Source organism: Protobothrops mucrosquamatus, unplaced genomic scaffold (assembly GCF_001527695.2).
Source record: "Protobothrops mucrosquamatus isolate PMUCROS unplaced genomic scaffold, P.Mucros_1.0 scaffold_5, whole genome shotgun sequence".
Taxonomy (NCBI): Eukaryota; Metazoa; Chordata; class Lepidosauria; order Squamata; family Viperidae; genus Protobothrops; species Protobothrops mucrosquamatus.
The window spans coordinates 3,941-14,387 of record NW_015386081.1 but is presented as its reverse complement, the minus strand read 5'-3'; positions in this window follow the sequence as shown (position 1 = coordinate 14,387).

Genomic DNA, 10,447 nt, shown 5'->3' with positions numbered 1-10,447 from the left:
GACCAACAGCTATGTCACGTATGCCTAAGGTGACTTCCTCATTTCCTAAAGGGCACAAAAAAGACCGTATATGGTAGTAAGGAAATGTTCCCCTCCTCCTGAGATGTAACCACTCCCATACCTGATGTAACCACTCCCATACCTGCTATACCCTAATAAAAGTAGGTGCGTAAGAACTCAAGGGGTCTTTTCGCTCCTGTTTCTACACACCTTACCAAAGGAAGATGTTGTCCGTGTCTCCTTAAGCCGCATGCGAGGCCCGATAGTCAGTCCGACTATCGTACATCACTGGTTCCGCAAATCACCCTGGAAAGGGCCAATCGTATCATCATTCCATGTCTCATCTTCAGAGTTTCACCCCATCTGTGACTCCTCCTAATTGGCACCTCCCTGTTGACTCACTGAGAGTTCAGACAGACGATGTCTCTCTTTGTGGCCATTATCCAAATCATAGTGATTTACTTCTTCTCTCAGTGCTAAATCTCAAAAGACATTTTGGATTGCTTTCAGACATCACACAAAAACAGCCATAACATGCTTCCACTTTGATATCATATCAAAGCTTTGTTGGCTAATCTCTTTGCACTGAAAAATCTTGGAGGCATAAATGGCCCTGGAGAAAGAGAGAACCTTGAAGGATTTTAAGACAGGTTGGAGCTGCAGATGTGAAGGCTTGTCTGGACTCTGTCTGGATTAGGAAACCTCTGGAGCTTCCGTCTTGGAAGAGGGCTCTGGTTTCTTCCACCTCTTTATATTGCTGTGTCTTCAAAGCAAGGCTGGAGACTCCACCAGGAACACAAGTCTTGTTGCTCCTTCTGCTGCTTCTGCTGCCCCAGGAAGTTCTGGCAAGTCTCGGAGCCAAATGCCTCCTGACTCTGAAGAGGGACGAGGTGCACCCACAGAACTATTACAAACCAGGAGAGTATCTCATTGGTGGTATTGTCTCTGCTACGAGGATGCTGCTTCTACCATTAAGCTTCAACAAATCTCCTTTGACTCAAATTTCTCTGTACGTCAAATTTCATGCATAGAACTAGAGCCTCTCCATTCCACCCAAAGTTCTAAAGGTTCAGTCACCTCTCTTATAGTGAACCATCTCTTTGATCTGCTAGTTTTTCCTCTATTTCTGTCCCATTTCATCCTTGGTTCATCCTTTTCAGCTGATGAACCTGATCTGAAATTCTCAAATAGATAATCAGTAGAGATCTTGTGTTTTTCTTGACTTTGAAGAAGCAGCATCTGCTTTTCTTGACATCCTCTTAGCAGAGATAGAATGTGGATGGACGAGAGATGGTCCATTTGTTAACAATCATAGTTGTTCATTTTATGTGCTGTTTGGGTATTTCTGTCTATATGTGTCCTTTAATGATTGTACATTTCATGTGGAATAATAGGTCACACTTCCAATTTGACAGAGGTACAGAAAGAGATTGAAAGTCAATTTGAAATCTTAATACAACAGCAAGAATAAGGACAAGATGAAGAATAAGCCAAAACTGAAATTGAAATTGAATTATGTACAAATGAGAACATGAAATAACAAGCATGTATAAAGTTTTAAGGATTTGAAACAGAAGATGAACAGGTTAAATGTGCATGATTGAATGCACTATTAATTTTTGATATTAAATAGAGACGGAGAGAATGTGGGTGACTGGCATTCGGTTTACATTCTGTCATAGGATAAGAAAATATTTTTTAAAAATAATATAATATATTCTTGTTATATAGGACATCAGAGAAATTATAAAAAATGTGTAAGCATATTTCAGACCAAAGCAGAAATTTTAAAAAACATGGGGAGACATTTTATGTTTTGAGGACAGATTTGTGAGAAAGCTCAGACATTTTAGACACAAATTAACACAATAAGGCAATGAATTTGAAAGGCTAAAAATCATGAAGAAACCAGAATTCTTTTTTTATTGGGACTTCTGAGCAAAGAATTAGATAACATTCATAGTGTTTATATATGGTAACTGTGGCAAGATTATTGTATCCTCAATGATGGAAGAATCATGGAATTCTCACAGTGGAGGACTAGATTGTGAAAAATGTAAAATTTGCAGAAATGAGAAATTATGTGTTGAAAAGAGAGTGGGAAATCAGGTATTATTCTTTTTTTAAAATTTCTTGGACCATTTCTTCCTCTCTGTCTCTGTCTCTGTCTCTGTCTCTGTCTCTGTCTGTCTCTGTCTCTGTCTCTGTCTCTCTCTCTCTCTCTCTCTCTCTCTCTCTCTCTCTCTCTCTCTCTTTCTTTCTATTGATTAATATTTCATTTTCTTAAACAATTCTTAATAAATATAAATTTAAAAAAGAATTAGAGAAAGCTAACAATAATTAGACTAAGACAGACAAAATATACATTCTGTATCCAAAAATAAAAGAAAAATGGAAAGAATCCCAGAGTTCCGTTCAGATAGGTGAGGGGTTTTTTGTTTGCTTGTTTGTTTGTTTTTTGAGATTTGAAAATTCCTCCAAATCTCTTAGCCTTAGGTGGATTAGAAACACAATTGTTGAAAGGACAGTTAAATAACATCTGCTTCCATTGGTTATGTCCTAATATATTCATACTTTCAGGAAACCATTATCAGAGCACTGGAAAATGCTGTCCTTCCTTTTTGCAATCCAAGCGATCAACAAGAATCCCTACATTTCATTCAATGTCACCCTAGGATACAACTTCTATGATGATTATTTCAAGGCACAAATAACCTCAGAGGCTTCATGGACCTGCTTTCGGAGGGGGAGGCCAATGTTCCCAACTACAGCTGTGGAAGGCAGAGGAACACAGTGGCTGTTCTTGAAGGGGCTGATACTGACATCTCCACCCAGATTTCAACCATGTTGGGAACCTACAAAATCCCACAGGTGGGTCTTTGTTGGGAAGACCATTTTTGGGCATGCATCTTACAGCCAGGCATCCTCTGTGGTTAATGAAGAGCAAAGTTCTATTGTGGGAGTTGCATGAAGTAGGGATGAAGGTTCTGTCAAACGGAAGAGCAGGATCTGAGCAGAGACATCCCCTCCCTGGCACACTCGTCATGCAGACTGTGCATCTCTGCCGGCTGTTTGCAACAGCCAAAGGCTGCATTGAGGAGAGAACAGAAACAATGTGAGGCAGAATGACCAGAGACCCCCTATAAAAGGTTCTTCATTGCAAGCAGTGGAACAATTCCTCCTTTAGAGTCAGATTTTGTTTTTATGATCTCCCAAAAAATAAAGCTAAGGGTTTTTTTTTCCTTTTCAGATCAATCATGGTTTTGATTCCCAGGTTCTGAGTGATGAAAATCCTTTCTTCTACCCAATGCTCCCTGCTGAAGGAGTCCAGTACCCAGGGATGGTGAAGCTGGTCCTCCATTTCAGGTGGACCTTGGTGGGTCTCCTGGCTCCAGACACTGAGAATGGAGAAAGGTTCATGAGGACGTTGACTTCCCTGCTGATCAGGAATGGCATTTGCCCAGTTTTATCACAAACCTTTTCTCCAGCTTCTCGGGAAGCGAACATAAACTGGCCTTTATACCTCAGTTGGAGAAAGATGAATGTCTTTATTTTTGGTGCAGACCTGACTTCATTCAATATAGGGATTTTGCTTATGGATCTGGTGTTTGAAAGGCTTACTGAACCTCCTAGAGGAAAAGTCCTGATCACCACAATCCACTGGGACTTCACTATTTATTTGGAAAAAAGATCTTTTCCTGTTGAATACATCCATAGCATATTTTCCTTTCCTATGATGAAAAATCAAATTGTAAACTATGGTAGGTATCTGAGTTTTAATTCTTTTATGAGACACTATATAGAGACCTCCTTCCTGTGTTCCTACACCAACGATGCTTTTTCAGTGAAAATCTGGAGACGGTGCAGGCAGAGAGAAGACCTGGAAACTCTCAAGGAAGAGGCAATGGATTCAATCCTGATTCAGGACAACTATTTCATTTACAACACAATCTGGGCTGTGGCACGGGCCTTAAAAGCAGTTTATTTGTCCAGATCCAGGAAGACATTTAAAACTGGTAAAAACGTGAAAACTCCAAAGCTACAGGCATGGCAGGTACTTATTTTCTATTGCACAGCTCTCCATAGCAGTTGAGAATCTATGTTACAATTGTAAGAACCTGACAACAGTTATACTGTATTCTGAATATAAAAATTGCATTAAATTCCATTTTTCCATTCCTCTCCTTTCTGCAATTCATTTCACCCTGCTCATTTCTTTCCAATTTCTTTTTACAAGCTTCCTGGTAAAAAATATTTTTCCTCCACCTTTTTCTTCTTTGATTCTTTTTTTTTTTACAAGATAAACGGCTTCCATTTGTCTAACCAGGCTAGCCCTAGGATCACCGCCTCAGTCATTTTTGGAGCCACCAGGAAGTGAATAAACTCCCAGTGTGCACCTATTTCTAGGCGTAAGGGCTCAGTTAATTGTGTGACAAGAGTCCCTCCCATCAGGGAGCCATCGGCTTGTTCAAACCTCACCGATTTGGAAAGCTGTTTTGCCCGTATGCCCATTTTCATTGCAAATGGCAGACTAATAATGCAGCGGGTTCATCCAGAATCAATTAGCACATTTAAGTCTATTTGTGCCCCAGACTTAGGGATTATAAATTTGGCAGCCAGTGAAAAAGGCAGGATTTGTCGACTCACCATCGAGTCATTCTCTCCTTCATCGTCGCTGTCAAAGGAGGATAGAGCAGGGGCGGGTCCACCCGGAGTCCCGGTGTCCTCCTGTGTGGGGGGTGTAATCTGGGCGACAGGTTCCTGCGTGAGCCGGTTGGATTTTTCTTTTGTTAGCTGCTGAGCAGGTTTCTTTCTCATTGCTGGTTCTGGTCTGCTCTGCAGTCGGTGGTAGGGGACTGGATAGGTGGCTGCTCGATGTCCTTCTTGTCCACACCGGAAACACATAAAGGAAGGGTGTGTAGGTGGCCTGGGTCTCTCAGCCATTGCAGTAATTGAAGGCTTTCGTGGGGGTGATTGCTGTTTGGTAGCTCTGGTTGCTGCTCGGGTTCATGTGGGGGAGGCTTCTTATAGCGAGAGAGCTTAACGTCTAGCTTCACTGCTGTCTGGTACCACTCCTGTAGTTGATCAGGTACTTCTCTGTAAATGCAGGCCTGAGAGAGGTGATCATCTAATCCCTCGATGAAGTAATGGATTATGGACTGCTCAGGCCACCCCTGTATTCGGCCTGCTATCTTGCGGAACTCTCGCACGTACTCCAGGGCAGGCCTGCTGGCTTGTTTTATTTTGTGGATTTGTTCTGCTGCTTTGAGGCCTATGGATGGGTCCTCAAATCTTTCTCTCAGTCCTAGGAGGAAAAGGTGGGGATCTCCCAGTTCAGGGGCTTGCTCACTATATAGATTGTTCAGCCATTCAGATGCTTCTCCCTCTAGGTTGGATGCAATGACATCGACCATGGCACCTGGTTCTGGGTAGAGATAGGCCCAGCAATTCAAGTGAGAACGCACTTGGTTGAGGAAAAAAAACAGCTTCTCTGGGTCCCCATCAAAGGTTGCTCTGAAAGATGGTGCAATTACAGGCTGTTGCTGCTGGCCCCACTGTGGCCGCTGGTGCAACGGTCTCCCCACTGCTCTTGTGCCCCCCCAGTTGCTGTTGGCCCCATCCTGGCTGCAGATTTATGCCCAGGGGTTGCACGTTTGGGGGCTGTGGCCAATCTCCTTGCTGTGGCTGTTCTCCCACCAGCTGCTGATCTCCTGGCTTCTGTACCACCCCAAGGCATTGCAAGGCCTCTATTAGCTGAGGCAAGTTCAGAGGATATGGATCAACCACCTGCTGGGGAACCCAATCTCCCCATAGCTGCAGAGGACTCAGACCATTACCATGTACCACACAGTCTAAAAAGTGTGCTGTGTATATTACATTATCTAGCATCTCTGGCCCTCTCACTTCCTGGGCTGCCCTTCTGCTCCAGTGCAGCCTTTACCCAGAGTGGGTCTCATTCTTAGGTTAAGAATCCTTTTGGTTTTCTTTCCCAAGCTCAGAACTCTCAGTACAATCACAGATAACAAAGATTCTCATCAAGCAGCAGCCTCTTTGAGCCTCTTTGAGCCCAGAAGCTGAGCGGGCTAAGGTCAGGTGAGAAGATGAAGGACTGGATTGGGAAAAAGGCTGGAAGCAGCAAGAGTTGAGAACATTCCATAAAATATTCTGTAGATGTTCCATAAAATTGAAGGAGGTGACCTTAACTGGTACCAGAGATTATCTTTCACCATGAAGATATTGGAGTCTCTTCTCCTTGGCAAGTTGCCCATCTGTCATCTCAACACAGAGTTTCATAAGCACAACCTGCTAGTAGAGCAAAGGTCCCCACAGTCATCCTCAAACTGAACAAAGATGTTTCTCTTCCTATCTGCCCATTGACCTGTAAACCAGTTAGTTACAAAATTGTTTCTGTGTGGGACATCTGATTTCATTTTGATCTCACTGGCAAAATTCCTTCAATAGTTATATCCTTTGCTTTGATTACTTCCCATTGGTTTTCCAAAGTTTGCAGTGACAATTGTGAATGGAAGAGATAAAGAACATCCTTCACCATCCTTAAATAATAATAATAATAATAATAATAATAATAATAATAATAATAATAATAATAATAATAATAATAATAATAATAATAATAATAATAATAATAATAATAATAATAATAAAAATAAAAAATAAAAAAAGTTGGAAGGGACCTTGGAGGTCATCTAGTCCAACCCCCTGCTCAGGCAGGAAACCCTATACCATTTCGGACAAATGGCTGTCCAGTCTCTTCTTAAAAACTTCCAGTGTTGGAGCATTCACCGCTTCTGGAGGCAGGTTGTTCCACTGGTTAATTGTTCTCACAGTCAGGAAGTTTCTCCTTAGTTCTAAGTTGCTTCTCTCCTTGATCAGTTTCCATCCGTTGCTTCTCGTCCTGCCTTCAGGCACCTTGGAGAATAGCTTGACTCCCTCTTCTTTGTGGCAGCCCCTGAGATATTGGAACACTGCTCTCATGTCCCCCCTCGTCCTTCTCTTCGTTAAACTAGACATACCCAATTACAGCAACCGTTCCTTATATGTTTTAGCCTCCAGTCCCCTAATCATCTTTGTTGCTCTTCTCTGTACTCTTTCTAGAGTCTCAACATCTTTTTTACATCGTGGTGACCAAAACTGGATGCAGTATTCCAAGTGTGGCCTTACTAAGGCATTGTAAAGTGGTATTAATACTTCACGTGATCTTGATTCTATCCCTCTGTTANTTCATTTTGTTAGATAGCGCCCAGTGTTCAAGTCTGTCCAGGTCCTCCTGTATCCTAAGCCTGTCTTCTGGAGTGTTGGCTATTCCTGCCAGCTTGGTGTCATCTGCAAATTTGATGAGTTCCCCATCTATCCCCTCATCCAAATCATTGATGAAGATGTTGAAGAGCACTGGGCCTAGAACAGAGCCCTGGGGCACCCCACTACACACTTCCCTCCATGTAGATGCGGTTCCATTGAGGACCACGCGCTGAGTACGGCCGGTCAGCCAGCTACGAATTCATCTGGTGGTGATGCTGTCTAACGCACATTTTTCTAACTTATCGAGTAGTAAGTTGTGATCAACTTTATCAAATGCCTTACTGAAGTCCAAGCAAATTACATCCACAGCATTCCTCTGGTCCACTAATTTTGTCACTTGGTCAAAGAATGCAATAAGATTTGTCTGGCATGATCTGTTTTTGACAAACCCATGTTGGCTTTTAGTTATGACTTGGTTTGTCTCTAGGTGTTTGCTGATTCGTTGTTTGATTATCTTTTCCAGAATCTTCCCAGGTATTGAGGTCAGGCTGATAGGTCTGTAATTTCCTGGATTCATTTTTTTTTCCTTTTTTGAAGATGGAAACTACATCAGCTCTTTTCCAGTCCTCTGGTAGTTCCCCAGTGCTCCAAGATTTTTCAAAAATATAGTTCAGTGGTTCTGAGATCCAGTTCCTTGAGAACCTTGGAGTGTAATCCATCTGATCCTGGTGATTTGAACTCGTCTAGGCTGGAAAGGCCTATTTAAATATATCTTTTAATTTATTTTAAATTTTGTATATTTGTATAAATTGTTTTGTTTTAACTGGCTGTAAGCCGCCCTGAGTCCACTAGGAGAAGGGCGGGATATAAATACAATAAACTTCAAACTTCAAACTTCAAACTTATCATTTTCTTGCCTATCTTAACTTGTGTTTCTATACTGTTTTTTATGGCACTATTTTTGATAGGTTGGTCTGTTTTTTTCCCTTTGTGTAAAGACAGATGCAAAAAACGAGTTAAATATTTCTGCTTTCTCCCTATTGCTAGTCACCTTCTTACCACTTTCCCCCACTAATGGACCAATCGTTTCCTTCACTTTTCCAGGCCATTCTTCATCTTTTTAACAAGATTTTTATTCTATATTCCTCCCACAGATTCTTCATGCCAGCTCAAATGGAGGCATCTTATCAAAGAGCTTTCTTTGTCCTGTGTAACATTGTCCATTTTCTCTTCCATTCTAGCTTCATTCCTTCCTTCGAACCACTCAGTTTTATAATAATTCCATCTATGGGATGTATTTGGATAAAAATGGAGAGCTGGTAGCAGACCTGTACATTGTGAACACGGTGATTTTTCCCAATATTTCTAGTATCAAAGTGACACTTGGGAGTCTAGAAAGAGTGGGATCCTTGGATTTCAAGTTCATGATGAACCAGAATGCGATTGCAAAGATGGAAATGCTGAACAAGGTGGGGAGAAGACTTTATTCTTTCTTTCTGAAGATCTTTCCAAGAGGATTGCAGAACTGGGGAAGGGACGGACTTGGGATGTTATCTCAATTCTCCCAGAGAGGAAACATTTTCCTGTTAGATGTTCAGAGAAAAAAATGCTTAACTATTCCAGTTAACTGTTTATTAAACTTCTACAAGGAAGCTAGGGACAAAGTGATTGATTTTGTCAAAGCATAAATCCATTCAACTTTCTTTTCAGTAGAAAAGGAATTTAAAATAAAACTGTAGTGGGAGAAAAACTAGAAGAGAAGAGAAGTAGGCAAACAGCAAGCAACCAAATCAGTTTGAAGAGCTCCAAATTTCTTGTTGGCTTCGAATTTAGATAAGCTTGACTTGAAGATCCCCACACTTTTCCGTTTACCTCTTTTAGGAAATAATTCATGTTGTGGATGTTATTTTTTCCCCTCTTTCTGGCCAGCCCATGCCTTCTTCCAGGTGTGTGGAAAGCTGCCCTGCTGGGTTCATGAAGGTGGCTCGGGAAGGGAAGCCCATCTGCTGCTACAATTGTCGTCCATGTGCAGAAGGAACCATCTCCACCATGGAAGGTGGGTGACAGCAGGGGAAAGGGGCAGATTTTGGGGAGGACCATAGATCTCCATGAACATGCATTTTGAAAGGCTTGGCCAGAGTGGGTTCCAGCTCTTTGAATATTGATCCAGGCAAATATTTATGTCATAGTGAACTATTAGAAATGCTATTGGAGATTAATCTGGTACATGTGTCAAGCAAGCAGGCATAGAGATCATGGATGAAGATACAGGATAAGTGAGGGTTGAGTATGGTGAGGGAGATGACATCTCTTGATCTTTACCTTTTACAACACAACTTCATGTTTCAAATTACTATTTACCTCATTGCTCTGAATATGAGACTTTCTGGATACCAGAATATAATGATGATGGAACTTTGATTGGATTTTTGTAGGAGGATTGATCAGATTCTTTGCAAGTGTCTATGCCTGATAGGTATTTTGGGCAGCCACAATTTCAGGTTGCAGCCACCTGCCTTTAATCAAAGGATGTATTTCTTTGCTAAAGAAGTTTCATAGAATGCCTTGGCTGTATTCTTCATTCTAACTGATGTGGTGGATGGACTGGATAGCCTTATGAAAAAATCCTTTGACTGCTCCATCTATTCAGGTGATGCCTTTTTTGGTCAGCCTCAGGTGACTGCTGGTTTATACTTCCTGAGGCTGACATTGCAGAGATTCTGCTGGAGGCTCCTCCTAAAATAATTTTCAGAATCATGGCCCATGGAGAGGAGAGGAGAGGAGAGGAGAGGAATCATGTGTTGGGATTGAGCCAAACTTCCTTCTTGATTTTATTGCAAGATGTTCCTCTTTCTGATAATAAAAAAATGAGGAATGCATTTTGATGTTCTCACTCCATATATCCACCTCATCTTCAAGGGCCACTCCATCTAACATTTCTTTCTCAGTGGCAAAAGTATTGTTTATCCATTTCAGCTAGCATAAGCTACATTAAGCAATCCTTCACATGTACTACATTCCACTATAGACTGGATATCGTTGGTGCCTTAAAGCATTGCCAAAAGGCTGGACTCCAGAGGTTCAGCAGTGAAAAGGTAAAATGGTGGAACTGCCTGGTTTCCTGGAATCCTTTCTTCTTCCCTTCTTCTCTCTCAGCAAGTTCATTGATGAAATGGTGACATCAAAA